This window comes from Panulirus ornatus, chromosome 43, assembly GCF_036320965.1.
Source record: "Panulirus ornatus isolate Po-2019 chromosome 43, ASM3632096v1, whole genome shotgun sequence".
NCBI classification, from domain to species: domain Eukaryota; kingdom Metazoa; phylum Arthropoda; class Malacostraca; order Decapoda; family Palinuridae; genus Panulirus; species Panulirus ornatus.
Window position 1 is genome coordinate 23,259,762 of NC_092266.1, and position 21,109 is coordinate 23,280,870.

A 21,109-nucleotide genomic window follows, 5' to 3' on the forward strand; every position below is an offset into this window, starting at 1 on the left:
TAAGAATTTGTTCGTAAGAATCTTATTCGTAAGAATGTGTTTGTAAGAATTTTATTCGTAAGAATTTGTTCGTAAGTACTTTACTCGTAAGAATTTCATTCGTAAGAATTTTATTCGTAAGAATGTGTTCGTAAGAATTTTATTCGTAAGAATTTGTTCGTAAGAATTTTATTCGTAAGAATTTGTTCGTAAGAATGTGTTCGTCACACAACGAGACGTGTGCTGTTCACTGCAGACGATCCTGATCAGACACTTCTCTCTCACTCCATCTTGGCGCGAGACTTATCGTCGTCCATAAGGCCGCTCTGCTAAGGCCGTCCCCAGCAGCAGCCGCCCCTCAGTACCATCAAGGTCGGTCGCCTCTCTCTCTCTCTCTCTCTCTCTCTCTCTCTCTCTCTCTCTCTCTCTCTCTCTCTCTCTCTCTCTCTCTCTCTCTTCGATAACTCTTTTTTTTTCTTTCTCTCATGTTCTTCCACACGACAGAACTACTGTTTATAAAGTATTCTAAAGTATATAAAAGTATATACATTTGTAAAACGTATGCCAGAGTGATACACGTATAAAGTGCGATAAAGTGCGCCGGTATGAAGTGTGTATAGATCAATCGTCGTATACAGGATACATAAAAGTATACACTCGTGCCAAGTAGCATAAAGGGGTCTCGTTATCTTCAACATGTACGCTCGTTACGGGCGGGTGTGTAGTCTCGTATTACCTGTTGACTCTGTGTACTGTGTGGACCTTGGTGCCTGAGTCTGGGTGTGGACGTGGTGGGAAGGGGAGAGGAGGAGAGGCAGAGTCGCGCATCGCCCACACATCCCACACTTCGGCGCCAGTTGGGTGACATCGTCGGGGCTGTAAAGTGATATCTGTCTACTCATTTGTCTGATTATTTATCTGTCTGGGTACTTATCCTTGTTTATCTTTATCTCTTCTTTTTATTCATCTTTATTTTCATAGTGGCCAATACGACGCTGGGAGAACGTGCCTCCAAAAAGCAAGGCCATCTCGGGTAAGAAGAGATAAGTGATCGTGAAGTTAATCAAGGCTTGACAGGTGCTGGTAAACCTGACTCGTTATGATAGAAAGGGAAGACGAAAGGAAGAGAAATCCACAGATTAGCTGTTCAAGGAAATCAGGAGGTGTCATAACGGTCAATCCTCGAGTGATGAGTCTCCACATAGAAACTGTTGGATCTGTCTATCATTTGTCTATCTGTCTATATCACTTGTTTTCTGTCTGTCTATCTATCAATCTACCTATACACCTATTGTACACATATCACATCAGGTCCAGATGGGTAAGGCCTTGTGATATCCTAATAGATTGCCTTACTTTTTTGAGTATATATATATATATATATATATATATATATATATATATATATATATATATATATATATATATATATATATATATATATATAATTCATTTGGGTGATCCCACCTTATCCTTGGCAAGTATTTTCATCCATGCGTCCGTCCGCCCAGACCCTGGTACCCATATAGGGCAAGACAGAGTCATCACCCTCTTTATATTTGCATATTGGATGTGTCCAGTAAGATGGTGTGGGGATTTACTTAGTCTATCTGCCTGTGCCGCAGTTGTGAGGATGTACTCCCAGCAGCAGTTTATTATCATTATCATCATATACATATAGCTTGGCTCTATGATAGCATCTTAGATCATTTTCTGGGCTCAGCCACATACCTCAGCTCAGTCTCTCGGTATAAGCAGCATGTCTCAGTGCAGTACAGCCAACGCATTGCTGAGATCATATATCGCATTGCATGGTTTCATTGTAGGTAATTCCATTCACCTCACGCTGTGAGTCCATATCAGAAGAACGTCTCAGAATCTGTCCCTCGTCGTTGTGTGAGCAGATCTTATGATACAGGTGGATCATGTATGTACTCAATGTACACGGTTTGTACAACGCTTCGTACTGAATGTACACCTTATCCTCTTGGTTATATCTGTTTCCTTTGGAATTTCACACATTCCTTCTGATCCCGCGTAGAATCCTGTCAAAGACGACCTCTTTTAAGAGGGAGTTGTGAGGAAACGAGACGCAGAATAAGGTAGAGAGGATGGGATCAGATTTGATGGAATTGGGGGAATGCCGTATCGAGTCGTCAGTGTATAAAATTATAAAAGCATCTGGTAGTATGTTGAAGAAAGGAAAAACCTTTAAGAAAAAGGATGGAGAGTGTAGAATCCTGAGGGACGCCGCTCTTGGTAGGGAAGGAGGAAATGGTTGATTCATTTATACTTTACGGAGACAGATCGGCCAGACATGTTGGGAACGAAGTGAGGAAGGAAAGCCAAAGAAGGGGAGCTTGGAGATGAGACCCCGATGCTACTCCCTGTCAAAAGCCTGTGATATATGAATGGCTACAACATAGGATTCTCTTAGGTTTCTATGCTTAACCAGACGTTCATTAGATAGCAAGGGGTTGAGCCAGTGGATCTTGCCTTGCGAGAGCCATATTGCTTATCAGAGAAAAAGACCGTGAAATTCAAGATGTTTAAAAGAAATATAGGTTGATGAGGAATTCAAAGAATACGAAAACAGTAGAAATCAAAGCAAAAGGACGATAACTAGAAGGGTTAGAACAGTCATTTTTCTTTGGAACAGTCTGTTCCAAATTCATGTGTCCAAAAAAAGGTATTCTTTTGGCTGTTGAACTAACGGAATAGGCGAGCGACCAGAGGCGTAAGTTTAGAAGCGCGCCTTTTCAAAACATGAGGATTGACTCCATAAGGTCCACAAGCCTTGCATGTTTCCAGAGGAAGAACTGCTTTTCGCACAGTACAGAAAGACATCACAGGGAGCGGCATAGGATTAGTAAGAGGAGCATCAGGGGGTAAGGGAATATTAGAGTCATCTGAGGTAGAGATAGAGGAAAAAAGAGAACTAAAAGGATTTTTTTTCTCAATGGGAGAAATAGTTTTCGTATCGTAACAGTGATAAAGAACCAGAATGGTAGTCGACACTTGTTTGATATGCTGACGGGTATAATTGCCAGAAAGACCCATCAGTGGGTGCTGACGGGATGTTGTCGCACTTCTTTTAGACAAATCACTTGCTGTGATATTCAGCAAGAAATAAAAGCTGGATGCCGGTCGATGGAAGGAGAATTTCTCCTGTATTTTTGCTTAATTTTCACCTCTATGTGTATAACATTATACACGTCAATTTGTTCATTGTTTGTAACGTCTTACACAAGCAGTAGCAGCGTGTGAGGCTTGTAAATGAAGTGATTAAACTTACTCTCTAAAAAGAAACACGTCCTTGGCGGGGTGCTAGTCTGTTGCTACTGGCCTAGGAGTCTGGCAGACCGTCTCCGACATCTTGTCACTGTTAATCATTCTCAAGAACAATATCTTTTTTTTATGGCTTCTTCGCGTGTTGAACATTATAATGGTGTCGCCCAGCAGACCACTTAACGCCGGTCCTCGTCCGTGTCTGAGTGTGGACATAATGGCCAGCACCTAATTACACGGCTTCTCTCGCCCTGAGTGGCGTGACCTGCTCCCTGGAGAGAGAGAGAGAGAGAGAGAGAGAGAGAGAGAGAGAGAGAGAGAGAGAGAGAGAGAGAGAGAGAGAGAGAGCAGTGAATAATGTGTATGTGTGAGGCAGAACCTCACCGTGAGTCCCTTACTACACCCCACTGGCTCCTCCAAGAATCTAGGATAGATTTAGGACTTGATGACAGGGCTCCACCCAATCACTTTGGTATCCTCGATAAAGGAAGCATAGGTGAGGATGAGAAGCAGGAGGATCCAGACAGACCAAGAGAAGCAAGAGGATCCTGCTAGATCAAGAGAAGCAAGGGAATCCAGACAGACTAAGAGAAGCAGGAGGATCCAGACAGACCAAGAGAAGCAGGAGGATCCACACAGACCAAGAGAAGCAAGAGGATCCTGCTAGATCAAGAGAAGCAAGAGGATCCTGCTAGATCAAGAGAAGCAAGAGGATCCAGACAGACCAAGAAAAGCAAGAGGATCATAACAGACTAAACTCCCGCAAGGCTGGACAACAGGGCATCAAGGACGCTCGTCGCCTCCTAGAGTGTCTGATGGTTCCTTAAACTTAGAGGGAAGGAGGAGAAAAGGTTTGATAAGCGAAAGAGGATGTGATAAAACAGTTGAAACCAGAGAAGCAATAAATGAAAGAAGGAAAGAATAAGGGGTTGATTGACGTAAAATAGGAAGGGATGAGTTGTCGAATGAGGGGGCGCGGAATGAAGGAGAAATGAGAAAGAAGGAAAGAAGTCAAAAGCAAGTGCAATAAGTATGGAATGATAAAAGCAAATGTGAGGTGCGGGAGATCATGCTTGGAGTAACATACAGAAAATGCGAGGCTGAGAAAGGAATACAAGAAAGACAGTTGAAGTGCGAGTGCCAGGTATGAATCAGAAAGGACGAAACTCAGAATGGTGACGAGGAGAGAAAAGAAGTCAAACTCATGGCGGCGATGGAAGAACCATAAATGATGCTTAGAATGCAAGTTGAAAGAACGCTAACTAACAAGAGGAACAACGGGGAGAGACGAAGAACAAAAAGGAATGGGTAATTTATGTATTGAAGAATGAATATGCACAGGAGAAATAATATGACGAATATAGAATGATACAGTTGAGCAGGGCAAAAGTAATGCAGAAAATTTGAATTCTGAAAAAGGTTGAAAAAATGAGAGGAAAGTACAATAAAAGTATCGCTAAACTGAAAAACTAAAGAAGATTTTTTAAGAATATTTTTTAAAAGGAATGTTCTTAGAATGTGATATAATTAGGCTTCACATAACACTTCAAGGTTTCAAAGGCTCCACATAACAGTTCAAGGGTTCACATAACGAGACCAGGTTTCACATAACAATATTACGCTTCACATACCGAAACTAGGCTTCACATGATATTGAGCTTCACATAACGTGACTAGGTTTCATCACACAAGGCTCTTACAGTATCACTAGACGGTTTTCACTTATTTCAACCACGTAAACAAAATACGAATCATAACCTGCTGCTCGATTTTCGTATTTTGTATCTTAAGAATACATGCGTGGGTATTTTTCTGTTACATGACGAACTGTAGCTTCTTTTATTAGATATTCGTGGCGTTAGTGCCGGCTAAGAACGAAACTTTACACCAGATATCGAATGTCAGCTAAACTCTACCTAAACAGGAGTGGATCTTGAAAAGTTGCAACGTCTTGGAAGGAGATATTGGTCTCGTAAATTCTCTTTTCCAGGTTTCCTGCTTTTACTCATGAATGTAGATTAAGCTCAGGTCAAATGTTATGATACGGAGAGTTGCGGAACTTGTCTCAAATCCAGTGAGCGAAACGTCTCAAGTCTCGAATCAGGTGAGCAGAGGGCTTTGTCACAAGTCTTGGTTCAATTAGGCGAAGCATCTCGAGTCTTCGAATCAAGTGAGCGAAGCGTCACGTTGCAAGTCCCTAGTCTCCTCTCAGGTGAGCGAGGTGAACCAAGTCCCTAGTGTCCCGCCAGGTGAGCGAGATGACTCAAGTCTCGAATCTTCTGTCATATGAGCTAAGTGACACGAGTCTTGAGTTCAGTTTCTGTTTCATTTAGGAATGGAAACAAGTACATATCCTGGCTTTCTTGATTTCACATGTTATCATCACATGTTACACTGTATCATAGTGTGGGTTTTAACGTATATAAATACATATCCTCTCCCATATCACTTACAAGGCATAATGCCTTAGGCTAAACTAGGGTGTTGGACAGCATAACTTGATCGTCTACAGCTGCATTTAACTACGTTCCTTCGCGTGAAGTTTTGGAGAATTTCATAAAAGAGCAGCAGAATGAACTGCTAACCAATGATGATACTGTTATTACTTGCGTTTGACTGGTACTGAAAAGCCATTGGATATTTCGCCGGCAAATGGGAAAAAAATGTAAACGGGGCCCTCCTTTGTGAGAGACGTTTTAATTGGTTAATCTCCACTACGTCACCGCAAAGGAGATCTTGTGACTGGCTAATTCTCATGATGTCATTCCACGACGTCATCTGCGTGCAGTGCTCTAATTTGTTGATTGCGTGATGTCGTGACATGATGTCATTGCTGAAGACGCTCTGGTTAGTTTGATTTGTTGATGATTCAGACGGCGTCTGGCAAATGTCTCATCCCTGTATAGATATGATTCTCTTTTCACCTGTCTTTTAGGGTGAAAATATAGATATAGAAATAAGTTGATAGACTGAATGAAATAGAATTAGATGCCGTAATGTGATTTTGATGGATTTTTGGACTGAATCAACAGAGGAAAGTTCTCCGAGCCGAAGAAAAAAAATTCACAGCAAAATCTCTAACGTCTTAGCATGATTTTGCCATAGAAAAAAAATCGACCGATCAGAGTACTTGGATGGCAGGTTATCCTTTCTCTTTTTAGATGTCTATTCATAAGCCACAGTTTATCAAGAAAGTAAAGGTAGGTAAGAAAGCAGGGCGATAGATATTTCAAAGCAAATAGGTCCGTGTGAAAGTGGCCAAAATAGGGCCAAGCGATGATGGGACTACTTAAATATGTTTCCCCACTTTCTTGATGATCATCGACGTACATATATACCCAATATATGACCTCAGTACCAGAATATGTATTGACTGAACACGTTGGGTATGACATCCATTGGCCATATATATATATATATACGCTGTGAGGGTATGTTTACTTTTAGAATTCCATCCCATACCTGAAGGAGGGGACGAAGATTATTCGGTTGGCGGACGTTAACTTGACGTCGAGAGTCTTAATGACCCTGGCGGTTGATAGGCCTAAAGCCCAATCAACCGAGCCATGGGTCTATAATGAACCCAGGGACGCGTCAGCCACCCCAACACCCGCTCTTGACACCTCACACCTGTCGGTAGGCCTGGCCTACCTTCCCCATTGGCCTCCCACTGGGGGACGCGCTACACCCCAACTTAACTCCCACAGGGTGACACAGCCTTCACCCTGCCACACCCCAACACAAATAAGCCTGAGCATTTAAGGCGGTGTTTTTGCGCTGGTTGGTAAACATGTACGCGGATATACGTACATATCCTCTCTCTCTCTCTCTCTCTCTCTCTCTCTCTCTCTCTCTCTCTCTCTCTCTCTCTCTCTCTCTCTCTCTCTCTCTCTCTAATGCTTCTTTATAGAAATATTATTTTAAAGAAAATTCCACCATTACTTCTGAGAGGGGAAAAAAATATATATATATTTATATATAAATCCATGACCAACGAATTCGCCACCACCGAATGTGTCATTAGATTATCAAAACGCACGTCACACGTCATCATACCTGCCGTGATTTCACTGCCGAAGTCACCGTCCGAGATGAGCCACAAACATCATGATTCTCTCTACCTGCGAACATCTGAGTCACTTACCCAAGCAGTGACGACTCTCGAGTATCTCCCTCCCCACCATTACTGAGGTTGCTGCTCATGCCTAAGGTTTCTGGATACGCTACGTTCGCTTTACTCACACTTGGTGAGGTCCCAGCAACGCTCCTGCAGTACTCCGCCTCTGGCACCGGAGAAACACACCCCAGCACACACACACACACACACACACACACACACACACACACACACACACACACACACTCACACACACACACAAACACACCAGTACTTCTATAAAGTTTTCAGACTTCTGTTGTGTAATGTTACTTTCCTCACCTTTTTTTTTGGTAATTTTTCTTTGATACGCATCTCATCCCCGAATTAGGTGGGTGGGTGAGTCGTGCCTCATAACTGTATTGGTAGAGAATTCTGAGGCCAGGCTTTAGCCATCTTTGAAGCTTGTGAGACGAGCTTGTGCCTATAACTCCCTCTGAACGAGATACAGACTCACATGTTCCATGTACTGTCGTCCATATTTCCTCAAGGTAACTTTGGTGTATATTATCTCCTGATGAAAGACACCTTAACAAGTCTTCACTGGAGTCTGGCATCAGGTTTCTCTCGTCACACTTCGTCTACACTGTTTCCTTGATGCTTTCGTCTCTTGCGATTAGATTCTTTTTTCATATTTTTTTTCAGTTTCTCTTCTCTGTTAGACAGACGGCATTCGAATCTTCATTCTTTTGAAAGATGAAGAGATCCAAGATTTTTTTTACCCTAATAATAATAATAGTAATAATAATGATAATAATAATGATAATGATAATAATAATAATAATAATAATAATAATAATAATAATAATAATAACAATGATAATGATAATAATACCAGAGTATACGATGATAATGACACTTGACGTCACTATAAGGTTCAACACTTTGACCCAACCCCTTTAACCGTCTGATTGAATCTAACAACAGCTTCAGGAGTGAGGGATCATAAACATTTTAAGCTTCACCAAGTCGACCATAAACCATTTGTCATGTGTAACGCATTTTCCTTTCACCGTCCGAATCTCTTCAGTAACATTCCAATGGTGTTTTCATCTTGACTTAGTATATCTTTTTTTTTTTCTTTACGTAATCACAACCCACACAGTCTCCTGAAATGGACACATCTCTCTTGAACTTGATCTTAACCTCACGCATTCACAACCATTATTATTATTATCATTATCATTATTGTTATTATTATTATTATCATTATTATTATTAATATTATTATTAATATCATTATTATTAATATTATCATTATCATTATTATCATCATTATTATTATTATCATCATTACTATTATTATCATGATCATTATTATTATCATTATCATTATTATTATTATTGTTATTATCATCATTATTATTATTATTATCATTATTAGTGGTAGTAGTAGTAGTAGTAGTAATAGTAGCAGAAGTTATAGTAGTAGTAGTAGTAATAGAAGTAGTAGAAGTAGAAGTAGAAGTAGTTGTAGTTTAATGGTGATTCAGTCGTTCACTTATCATTCACTGCCATATTCAGATTACAACATTCATTTCCTGACGAAGTTTTCAGTACTGTGGTAGTGCTGAAGGTACGAGACCATATATTCCATCAATAAATAAATAGAAAATAAAAGGCAGATAGGATCGCGTTCCATCATAATAGAATCGGGACATTTATAGGAGACACTACTTCACTTTCAAGTAATCTGATCCATTTATATCCTGTTCTCAAATGTTTTTTTTTATTAGATTAGTCCGTTATAAGTAACCATCCGAGATTTATTTGCGTTGGATTATCTATATCAGACTAACAACACAGATTGAACATTTTCTGAGGAGCTGATCACAAGGAACTGAAGGGCTTTGAAAATAATGATCAGTGTCCAGGAAGAATTACTGACTGGACAGACGAGTGTGTATTGTACACATCTGATGATGTCTCACATACCATTATCTTATAATGAATCTGTCGTTTGCATATAAATTACTTCGTTTGGATTTAAAAGTGTTAAGAATCTCGACGCGATCGTATCTAATATTGTTTTAAAACTTGAATCGAGGAGAGAGAGAGAGAGAGAGAGAGAGAGAGAGAGAGAGAGAGAGAGAGAGAGAGAGAGAGAGAGAGAGAGAGAGAGAGGCAATGATTTCATTCGCATTAGTAGTGTTTGAACATATTTCATGCAGAATTAGATGCATTCTGTAGAGTTGTGTGCTAATGATGATAATTTGTTTACTCAAATGTCGGTGTTTTTGCGTTGCGCTCTCTCTCTCTCTCTCTCTCTCTCTCTCTCTCTCTCTCTCTCTCTCTCTCTCTCTCTCTCTCTCTCTCTCTCTCCAAAAAGAGTTTCATTTGTGGCGAGTGGAGGAGCTAATGGTCGTTGGTGATAGGGAACTGTGGTATTCTCAGAAATTCTCCTATAGTTCTTTCGCCTATAGAGGAATAGGAACCGGTCTTTGGATGCGAGTTGAAAAATCTGATTCGTATATATTTGGTTTAGTGATGAGTGTGGCCAGGCAGTAAGATTTGACGATAGAAATAGATTCTATTTTTTTTTTCGTCGATTGACACCGAACTGTAAAGCCCCGCTTACATGCTCAGTTGGCAAGTCAGAGTGTTTGATCTTGTTTGATACTAATTTGGCGTGATCGAGTAGCATAAGCCGTGACGTAACAGAATCAGGCAGCGTCTGTCACAAGGCTTGATCCCTTCATGCCGGTCTGGACGTATGTGTGTGTGTGTGTGAGTGTGTCAGATTTTTCGTCCTTTCCGAATGTCGTCACATGGGTACACAGGAAGAGCTTCCAACGAGGCCCTTACTCACTCTCCAGATTCCGGGCCATTTTGGACACATTTCATCGAAATGTGTAGACAGTATTGAGGCCTGTGGACGGTAAAAAAAAAAAAACAAGTAAGAAGTGCATAGTACAGTGACAGAAATAAGAGAGGAGCTGCATATGATGTACTCCATGGGAGACTTCAAGAAAAGGGAGGGATGCATGGAGCAGCCACACGAGATACGGTTACCAAGAAAATATACTCACTGCTCACTGCATTTAGAAGGTGTGCAAGAAGGTGGTGGTGGCATCAGCGAAGTCCCGTGCCAGCGCCGAAGATATATACACACACGTGCCTTCTTTATGGCTCTGTGATCTGCTAATGTTTATGATGGACCACGACACGCCCAGACCTTCAGTGACAAACATGGATGAGGTAAGTGAAGCATTGGGATATTAGGCTATGTATTTAACGTTAGTGATGAACACTACAACGCCAATGATGGTTTCCGACTTGAGGTTAACAGGAAATATTGAATATTCGAAAACGAGAAGCCATGATTCGGTGGACATTCTCCACAGCACGACCTGCCGTTGGTGGTGTGTGATTTGAATATTTGGCGATCGTGCGTTAGGTCATTCATTAGTTGTGTATGAGAAACTCTTTCCCATTTTCAGTACGTGTATTTTCAGGCCCCAATCGCTCAAAATCTTTTTCACTCCATCCTCCCATCTTCATTTTAGTCTCCCTGTTCTCATTGTGCCTTCCAATTTTGACACATGCATCCTCTTTGTCAAACCTCTCCACACTCATTCTCTCCATATGTCCAAACTATTTCAGCACATCCTTTTCACCTCTCTCAACCACACCTTATTTTTTTTTTTACTGCCTCACGTCTCTCTTACCCTTTCATTACCTGATTAATCAAACCACCTCAACACCACATATTGTCCTCAAACATCTCGTTTCAACCAATCCTCCACCTCCACCCTCCTCCTTACATCTATATAAAAATCTATGATTTGTAGCAACTCATACGTTACACAGTGAATGTCAGTAGCACATGTCCTTTTTCCCAGTCCTTCCTCATAACTCCATTTAGAACGTCCTCTCCCGCTGAAAGAGGGGGTCGTCCCTCTCAGCCGCCGTTGGAGCGTGGGGCCTTGGCCGTAGCCACCTGCCCTGCCCTCACCGCCGTACTTAACTAATTAATGGTGGGCGACGGTTAATTGCCTTGTATACCCAAGCTCGCCACTTGTCCTTGGTGGTTATTATGACAAACGCGGTGCTAGACGACCTCGCGCTCTAAAAAAAGACGATATTTACAATGGCCCAAGCACCCCTAACCACAGGGGATGAGAGCGTGCGATGTTTACAGAAGGAGTTAGGTCAATTCTGGCAAGTGGGGTAATGTGTTTCTTGTGGGTGCCCAGGGCGTCGGCTGGATGAGCCCCCCTTGGTAATGGATGTAACTATATGATAAGTCTGTCCAAGATGTTGGCGGGACGCGCCTCCGTCTTTTTTTTTTTTTTTTTTTTTATCCCACGAGCTGCATGTTTACATTGTGACTGTCACGCCTCCTTCCCTGTGTGTGTGTGTGTGTGTGTGTGTGTGTGGCTTCCGTACACAGCGAAGGTTTTGTATGTTGTATAGTTATAATTCTCTGTTTGATTTTTCCATATCATCAGGTGTTTTCGGGGGGTTGTATTTGTAAAAAAAAGTATCACGGTGTATTTAGCTGTATCTGTGCTTTTAAGTGTGTCCTTGTCTTCGTGTGTGTGTGTGTGTGTGTGTGTGTGTGTGTGTGTGTGTTTACGTGGTTGTATGTATGCTTTGTTGACGTATGTTCTTTCGTGTTTACGTTTGCGAGTTTTTATCATCACTTGGCTTTGTGAGGTTTTATCATCACTTGGCTTCCGTTGTGCGTTAACTTGTTCATGATCCAGTCTTCTTCTCTGATGTAACTACTGACTGAGCCAGTTTCAGCCAACCTCCTCAGGGGAGGTGTGTGGGTGATCCCTTTTTCATAACTCAGGTGACGCCAACGGCCATCCAAGATAGTCACTTTCGCAAATAAAAGAGAAATGTCTTCAAAGAGTCGGAACTTCTTAGATTGGATGCAGAACCACTTGAAATTCAACTGGGTTATTGAACATATTGATTTTCTGAAATTCATGGTTTTCCTTTTTCTTTTTTTTCTTTTTTTGACCAAGCAAGTTAGCTTTCCATTGTTAAGTATACAGTCAAATTTGCGATATAGGCTCATGTGGATCTTTATTGCAAATTATCAGTTTCTGTTTCGGGGATGTGCTTATATTACAATTCTTTGTCTTAAACATATTTTGCGTGAGTTTAGTGCCATAGGATTAATTACATAACCGAGGACCCCTTTCAAGGGGCTCCTGCAGCTTCATGGCTGTGCTACAATCAGTAGCAGAGACGTGATGGACTCATAGTTCTTCTATGAGACTGCATTTCCATCCGTCCACCAGCGTTGACACAGCCTGGACGAACAGTATCTCCAACTTTCCGTGGTTTCCCTTGACCGCTTCATATGCCCTGGTTCATCCCATTGGCAGAACGTCGCCCCCTATATACCACATCGCTCCATTTTGCTCTATTCCTTGTGAGATGATGATGAGGTCTCGTGGTGAGGATTTGCGAGGTCTTGTGATGAGGAAATGGTGAGGTCTTGTTATAAGGGAGTCGCCAGCCTCGCTCTCGTCACGCAGGATGTGCGTCAGGGGGGGTCGAAGCCTCCACACCCGGCAGCAGCAGGCGACACTGAACCACACACACCACTCATAGGGAACCTGACCCCTCACCACACACACACACCACCACATCGTCTCCTCCCACACACACCCAGCCAGCCTCACACCAGCTGTGTGTACTGTCTTCATCACTCACTACAACCTCACTTCATCCATTCCCCACACACGTCAACCAGGACTTGTCAGTCTCCCTCAACCCTGCTTACCTCCACCCACACCTTCCTCAGCTTAGCTTACTACCACCCACACCTCCTTCAGCTTGTTTTACTTCCACATCTCCCTCAGCATGGCCCCCGCATCCCTCAGCTCAGCTTGCCCCGCCCAGGGTCGTGCTCACAGCTGGTGGTCCTAAAGAAACAAGGTCCTCCTTGGCCCTCAAGGCACAAGACCCACCCCTCATACCCTCACACCCTATACTCTACCTCACAACTCACAGATTCAGTTCCATGTATTCTTCTCCTACCACCACACACACCCCAGCACCCACAACACTCTGGCCATAACCCCACAGCCTCTGAAGCTTATGATTCACCCGTGGTTACCAGATGTCACGACACCCACTTACCCCTCCGTCCACTTAGGCCCTCAAGGGCTACCCCTTGACCTATGCACCACCGCCTCCCTCCCACTGACCTCCTTCCACGTATCACCAACTTCCCTCCACCTACCCTATCCCCACGTATTACCATGCACCAACACCAATAACCACACATACTTGCTCGTTCCCCGTATTTAGCGAGAATACTTCCTTCCCTCCCGCCGCCACCCGGCCGTGCCCCGCCCGTCGCCGACGCCCACCTACACCCTGGCCACCGTCGGCGCCGCCCGCCCACACACCGCCATCGCTGCCGCCGCTGCCTGCCTACGCCCCAGCCGCCGCCTCCGCCTCCGCCCGTCAGCCGTGAGCCCGGCCAGGTAGGGAGAGTAATGGCTGGCATTATGTAAATAAGCGACCGGTCGTGTGGAAGGGAATATATCAGCTGGACGACCACCACAGCCGTCCTGTGGCGCTGTGTGGACTCCTGCTGCTGTGGTTGTACCTGTGTGGTAGTGGCGTACTGTGGTACTGTGGTTTGTAGCACCGTTCTCGCCCGTTTGGTTGGTCTCCGTTTTCTTTCGTTTTTTTTCCCTCTCGACTGCCAGGCCCCCCGGCGTCATTCTGGATCCACCAGTCGCTGGAACACCTCCTCCTCCTCCTCCTCCTCCTCCTTCAGGTGTTTTATGAAGATGGTTCCAAAATCATACACACTCTCACCACATTTGTGGCTCTTTCTTTCCTTTGCTGCTGTCGTAGAATTAACTGGTGTCAAGCCATGACAGTTTCCACTTAATGGGGGATGACATTATGTAATATTCTATATATTCATGAGAAAAATTACATAATATATTCATTTTTCCTTTTATTTTTCTACTAATCTTTTTTGTATACTGAGTATAAATGACGTGATCAGTAAAGATCATGTCTTGTAAAAGTCGTACCATCGCGCTCAAAGGATCGGACCTTCGTGCTCTAGGGTCGTACCATTGTTCCAAAGATCGTACCGTCGTGCTCTAGGGTCGTACCATTGTGCTCCGAAGATCGTACCGTCGTGCCTAAGGATCGTACCATTGTTCCAAAGATCGTACCGTCGTGCTCTAGGGTCGTACCGTTGTGTTTCAAAGGTCGTACCGTCGTGCTAAAGGGTCAAGATCATTTAATCCTCTACGCCCACTTGCGTCCAAAATATTAATACTTATTTCTCATAAACAGGTATTTTCTTCCGTTTGTGTTGGGAAATTATTTAAAGCAAGGAGAAAATTTCGTCCTCCCCATGACGTCAGATATTTACGTTATGCTCCATCTGCAAGAGATTATAAAATCTATAAATATAATAAACTCTCAAGGGAACAGGGAATAAGGGGGAAAAAAAAATAATGTGTAATTTTGTTCACACATTTCGAAATATTTACATTTTAGATTGAAGAAAATGCGAGATATTGACGTAGGTGTTTTTCTCTAGGTTAAAGTATCATGTTGCCAGATTCGCCAGTTTAACGGTTGCATGATTCTGATAGTGTTACATGTTTGCATTTAAAGCCGTTTATAGATGTCCTTTAGGTAATTGTTGGACGTTTACTTTTAAAACCTGTCAAGAAATGTTTAAACTTTTATTGCGATAATGTTTTCAGAGATATTTTCATGATTTTTTTTTTTAAACGGTCGCTTTTAAAGCCATTTAAAGATTTTTTTGTTATCAAACTTTGAATGATTTACTCTGAAAGAATAAACTGTTTGTTGATATCATGTCAGATATCAGCTTTAAATTTCATGTGACTTTTCAAAGGCGTCAATGGCGAGTGTGAAAACTAAATATATAATCCTGGTACATGGGGTTACAAGGCCTGAGTCACTGAACATTATGCTAACACTGTTGCAGTGAAATGATCCAGTGTAGTGGGCGAGCCAACTCCACCCTGCAACGGTGAAATAGGCGAATAATTCGCCATGATGGGCTCCATACATCATCATCCTCGCCCCCATCTTTTCATGTACTTCACATTCCGTTCCTCATTCTTTGGCTTGCTTTGATAATAATGTTCCGTTCCTCAATCTTTGGCTTGCTTTGATGATAATGTTCCGTTCCTCAATCTTTGGCTTGCTTTGATGATAATGTTCCGTTCCTCAATCTTTGGCTTGCTTTGATGATAATGTTCCGTTCCTCAATCTTTGGCTTGCTTTGATAATAATGTTCCGTTCCTCAATCTTTGGCTTGCTTTGATAATAATGTTCCGTTCCCCAGTCTTTGGCTTGCTTTGATAATAATGTTCCGTTCCTCAGTCTTTGGCTTGCTTTGATAATAATGTTCCGTTCCTCAATCTTTGGCTTGCTTTGATAATGTCGTTTGTCTCTTGATTGGATTCTGACTTTACTTGCCTCATGATGTTCTTATCCTCACCTCCTCCTGACACTCGCCTCACAGTTTTCTCACACCGGGTCTGATCACCACTCCTGCCTCACGGACGCGCCTCCATCTGCTCCTCCAGCCTTCGCCTGTCTGGCACTGCCCCCTTCACTCCCTCACCCCCTGGTCGTGACTGGACTAACAAATACCCCCATTCATTTGGATGATGTGCCTTTATCTTTTTTTTTTTTTTGTGACGACCAGCCCTCAGCCCCTTATCCGATGGCCGTCCCAAATATAGAAAATGTCATAGGAGGCAACTGCTCTCTTCTTCAAGTGGCACGATTTTTTTTTGTTTAGCAAGTTTTGACGTTCGTCAGAACTTTCCTTTTTGTTAGAGCTCTAAAAAGCCATTTTTCTCTCTGCAGACGTTCTCCCCTTTTAGTTCATCAACCTTATCCAGTGATCAGTAGGGTGAGGCGGTGTGTTCATCACCAGATGCCTTTGGCAGCGCCTGGAGAAGATCATTCCAACAGATATTCCATAAAGCTGGAGGTACGCACGGTTTACCCTTGTACGTTCGGGAGGCCTCGCTATCTGTGGCTGGTCTTGGGTGATCCAGGTAGTGCTTTAGAGCTGTCCTAGGACTCCTACTGAAGCCAGTGGTCCTCCTACAGAAGCCAGTGGTCCATGTGAGGTCCTCCTCCCCCAGATGCCGTATGTAGACAGATGCTTCTGCAGGTGTCCTGTCGAATCACCTGTACTCACTTGTGGGTTGTGTGTGTGTGTGTGTGTGTGTGTGTGTGTGTGTGTGTGTGTGTGTGTGTGTGTGAGTGTGTGTGTGTGTGTATGTGTCCTGGTAGTCCTGAGGTAGTAAGTTAGGTGGATGTCGTGGTATAGGTTCCTCCTAACTCTATCCCGCATACCTGGTCATCACTCTGTCCCTCACAGTTGGTCGTCACTGTCCTTCACACCTGGTTGTCACTGTCTTTCACACCTGGTCTACACTCTCTTCACATCTGTGCTTTTTCACATGCCTTGTCTTCGTTCTGTCCTTCATATGTGCATGTGTCACAGACCTGCCCCTCAGTCTGTTCCACACACCTACCTCATCATCTCATCTGCCCCATCACACACCTGCCCCATCGTCTTACCTGCCTCATCGTCTTACCTGCCCCATCACCTCAACGCTACACACAGTATCTTCTCTTTATGTTTTCCCCCCCCCCCATTAACATTCCCACAGTGAAAGTTATCTGGGAGCCGTAGCTTTCCACCACTCCTCTTGTGTTCTCAAGTCTGGAACCCGACGAAGCCACACCAGTGGAACCCGACGTAGGCCCTGAATCACTTCACCCACACACAGTATCTCCCTCATCTTCCATACTGAACCGTCAAGGTTTCTCTTTCATCCCTACTGTCAGAGAGTTACAGTTCCTCTGTCATTTCATACTATTGAGGAGTTAGTGTTCCTGTATCATCCTTTGCTTTTGAGGAGTTACAATTGCTCTGTCACCCTTTGCTATCAGAGAATTACAGTTCCTCTATCAACACCGCTGTTAAGGAGTTAAGATTCCTCCATCACCACCCCCCATTGTTCGAGAGTTACAGTTCCTCTGTCATCCTCTGGACTAAAGAGTTACAGTTCCTTTATCAAATGCCTTCCACTATTGAGTTACAGTGGTAACGCTGTTATGAGCGACCTGTACACCATCTTCCGTCCCACTGAGTATTGTGACCTTATCAAACCTGTGCCTCAGCGATAGTCCTCCCATCCCACCCACCCTCACCCCAAGACCCACCCAGCTCTCGTCTCTCTCTCTCTCTTCCGCCAGGAGTTCAGGTCACCACCTCTGTCAACCTTCCCGTCTTGACACTACCGTGGACAGTGTTGACAGTCAATAGCAGTCGGGAAACCGGGTGTGATATAGAGTTTGGAGTAGAGAGCATGAGTATACAATCGGCTTGGAGTACAGGAAAGTGTTAGGCCACCTTCATGATGAACGGGACGACGAGAACTGGCGAACAATATCTTGGGTATCTTATTAGTCAGCGTTCAGCTGTCTGTTGATCCATTTGACGCGAAGTATGACCACTGAGCACTACGATACGAACCTTGAACTGGTCAGGTTGAAAATGTCTGATTATCGTACGTTGCGAGGGTCGTACAGCTGTGTTCAAGGGTCGTAACGTCATGCCCAAGGCTCAGACCGTCATGCACAAGGATCGTAGCATCGTGCTCTAAGGGTCGTACCATTGTGGCCAGTGGACGTGAAGTCGTGGCCCAAAGCCGTAGTTTTCCATCGCTCGTACGTTTTCCACCATGACTGAATCTTGATCAGAATTTTGGTATATTAGGATCTCACTTCACCACGTAACCACCCTCCAGGTTCTTCGTGTCACCATTATAAAGTCTTCCCCTCTCGCTCTGTCCCTGTCATCTGCTGCTTCATATTTACGTTAGTTGAGACGGCACGGGCAACCGAACGCCCTAATCAAGGCCATCTCATTACTCTCTCTCTCTCTCTCTCTCTCTCTCTCTCTCTCTCTCTCTCTCTCTCTCTCTCTCTCTCTCTCTCTCTCTCTCACACACACTTTTTTGCCCTCTTGCTCCCTCCCTCTCCACCCCTTCATGACCCCCCCCCCTCCCGCCCTTCCTCCTCCTGCAGCAACTGGGTCAGGGTCAAGGACAGGACAGACCGCGGCGACCCTAAGAGAAGAGGCTCCTCCTGCAACCTCAACTGATTGAACTAAATAGCCTGAAGGAGGAACGCACATCTACCACCCCTCCACACTGCTGTGCCTGCCACACACACACACACACTCAACCTGAATCTCCTCTCTACTACAGACAGAAGGAATGTCCTCCATAGGTTTTGATGGGAGATAAACATTCGTATTATTCTTACACTGTATTTCGACAAGACTTATCGAGAGGTACCACTCTGCAGTCTAGGTGTCTGACGAAGCCCAGGTCGCACGGATTCGAACGTTCTCCCAAATGACTCGTGCCAGTCCCAGTGGATGATTGTGTCAATCCCAGTGGATGATTGGAAAGACTTGATATCCAACCTAGTCCTTGCCTTATATAAAGGTCCTGAGCAACGACCGTGTGCGAGGAGCACCCTTAACCTATGAACCCTGGCCATAGACAGACAAGACCTACCACAAAGCCTTAGACACACATAATCTACCCTGGTCCGAGACCTACATGATCTACCATCGGTCTAGAAACGTTCATGTGGCACGTATGTAGGCAACATATGTGTCACATTTGTGGGCCACTGCATTGGTTATTTGAGGTTTAAAAGTTTATCAAAGAAGTGCTTTTTATGAGTGTAGCTGATGAATGTTATAAACTGAATAATGAAACTATGAATCTAGACAGCATGTAGGAGTTTTAAAAAGTTGTATGATGGAGTTGAGGAGACGGAGCCTCGTGAGTGTAGAATTCCTTGCCTCATACTGGACCAATAGTTCATCATCACTCAGTGCAACAGAAAAAAAAATATAGGCGCTCGACACAGACGCGTCCCGTAGCTCGCCTGTGACACAGACGTCTGAATATGGTCCGAGGCCATTGAATTCTTGGCTTTATGATGGTAGATGGAGGAAGATTGTAGGCATTAACCTGGAGGGACAAAAAAAAATATAAACCATCGTGCAAATTCCTCACTGTAGCGAAAAATAAGAGAGTTGGATCACTCGTAGATTTTGTTATTTGGAGAGAGAAGAGAGTTTGATCACTCGTAGATTTTGTTATTTGGAGAGAGATGTAGAAGAAAAAAATGACGTAAATAGTGGTCAAGATGATATATGGGGGGAAACGCACCATAATAAGCGCCCCTGAATTCAAAAATAAGATTTTGAAGTATTCTTATTTGTGGCACGACAGAAACTCGTCTGAGCATCATAACTGTGGGCGAATATCGCTACGTCGACGAAGCTGCTTCAACCATTTATTTTTTTTTTTTACCCCGCTGTAGCCCACCAGCCTCAGGCAGATGCCCTGCTGGTGGACATCTCGGAGGCAAGTGGGAGTGAAGTGCAGGAGAGGAAGGACTTGACAGAGATCAGTTCGAACTCCTCAGGAACATTAGACCGACTGTTCAAGGTGGAAAAGCTATAATAGAAGAGGGGAGGAAAGTTGTCAGAGCGTTGCTGTTTTGGGGAAAGAATGAGGCTGTTATAACGGCCAATCCTCGTATGGTTGGTCTCCCGCGGAAAAAAAAGAAAAGAAGACTATGGGAAGCAGCGGTCAGTTGCGTGCTGTGGGTGAAAACCCTGGTGGCTGGTCACACACACACACACACACACACACACACACACACACACAAAGCTTCGAGAGTTTTATTGACTCATACTGGCTTTACTGATTTACACTGGCTTCACTGACTCACACTGCTTCTGGTTCATTAGCTTCATTGACTCACACTGACTCTGTTGATTCACGCCGACTTTATCATCACACACTGGTTTTATTGACTTTCTCTGCTGCCTCACACTTGCTTTTTTTTGAATCGACTCGGTTCCTCCCTTTTTGGATCACTCGGTTCCCTCTCTTTTCATTTAGATTAACACCTTGTTTTCATTGACTCAAAGTGGCTGCATTGTTCTACTGAATATGAGGGAGGGAGGTGGAGGAGGTGGTGGTGGTCCGGGGGCACACGCCGCGCACGCCTCCTTGGAAGGCGTGCCTGGCGAGGGGCGTGACACGAAATATGCAAAGAATCGGTCAAAAGGTCGCTGAGTTATAAGCGGACACCGCGCACCAACACACACACCCTCAGCACCACCAGATCACCACATCCTCGTGCTGCCCCCACACAACCCTGGCCAGGTACAATGCTAACAACACTGACTCCTCCAAAAAATGATGGATTTCTAACGTCACTTTTCCACGATTCCAAGAAAAGTTGGATTGATAGAAGGAAAATGATTCTGAAAAGTGTGGATTTCGTAGCTAATTTTTTCTTTTTTTGAGGTATAGTTGTGGATATATTTTGAAATCCTGAGACTTCTAAGCATCAGGGTTTCCGATGACACGCTGGGAAGGGACGATAAGGTGGGTTTGGACATGAGCTGGGAACATCGTAATATATTTTTCAGTCCCACATCAGTCCATATAACCAGAGACCTAAACACATATCTGTCAGCTCCGGGAAGACCAACAAACCCGTATTGTGGAAAGACAAACAAACCCGTATTGTGGGAAGGCAGACAAACCCGTATTGTGGGAAGGCAGACACACCCGTATTGTGGGAAGA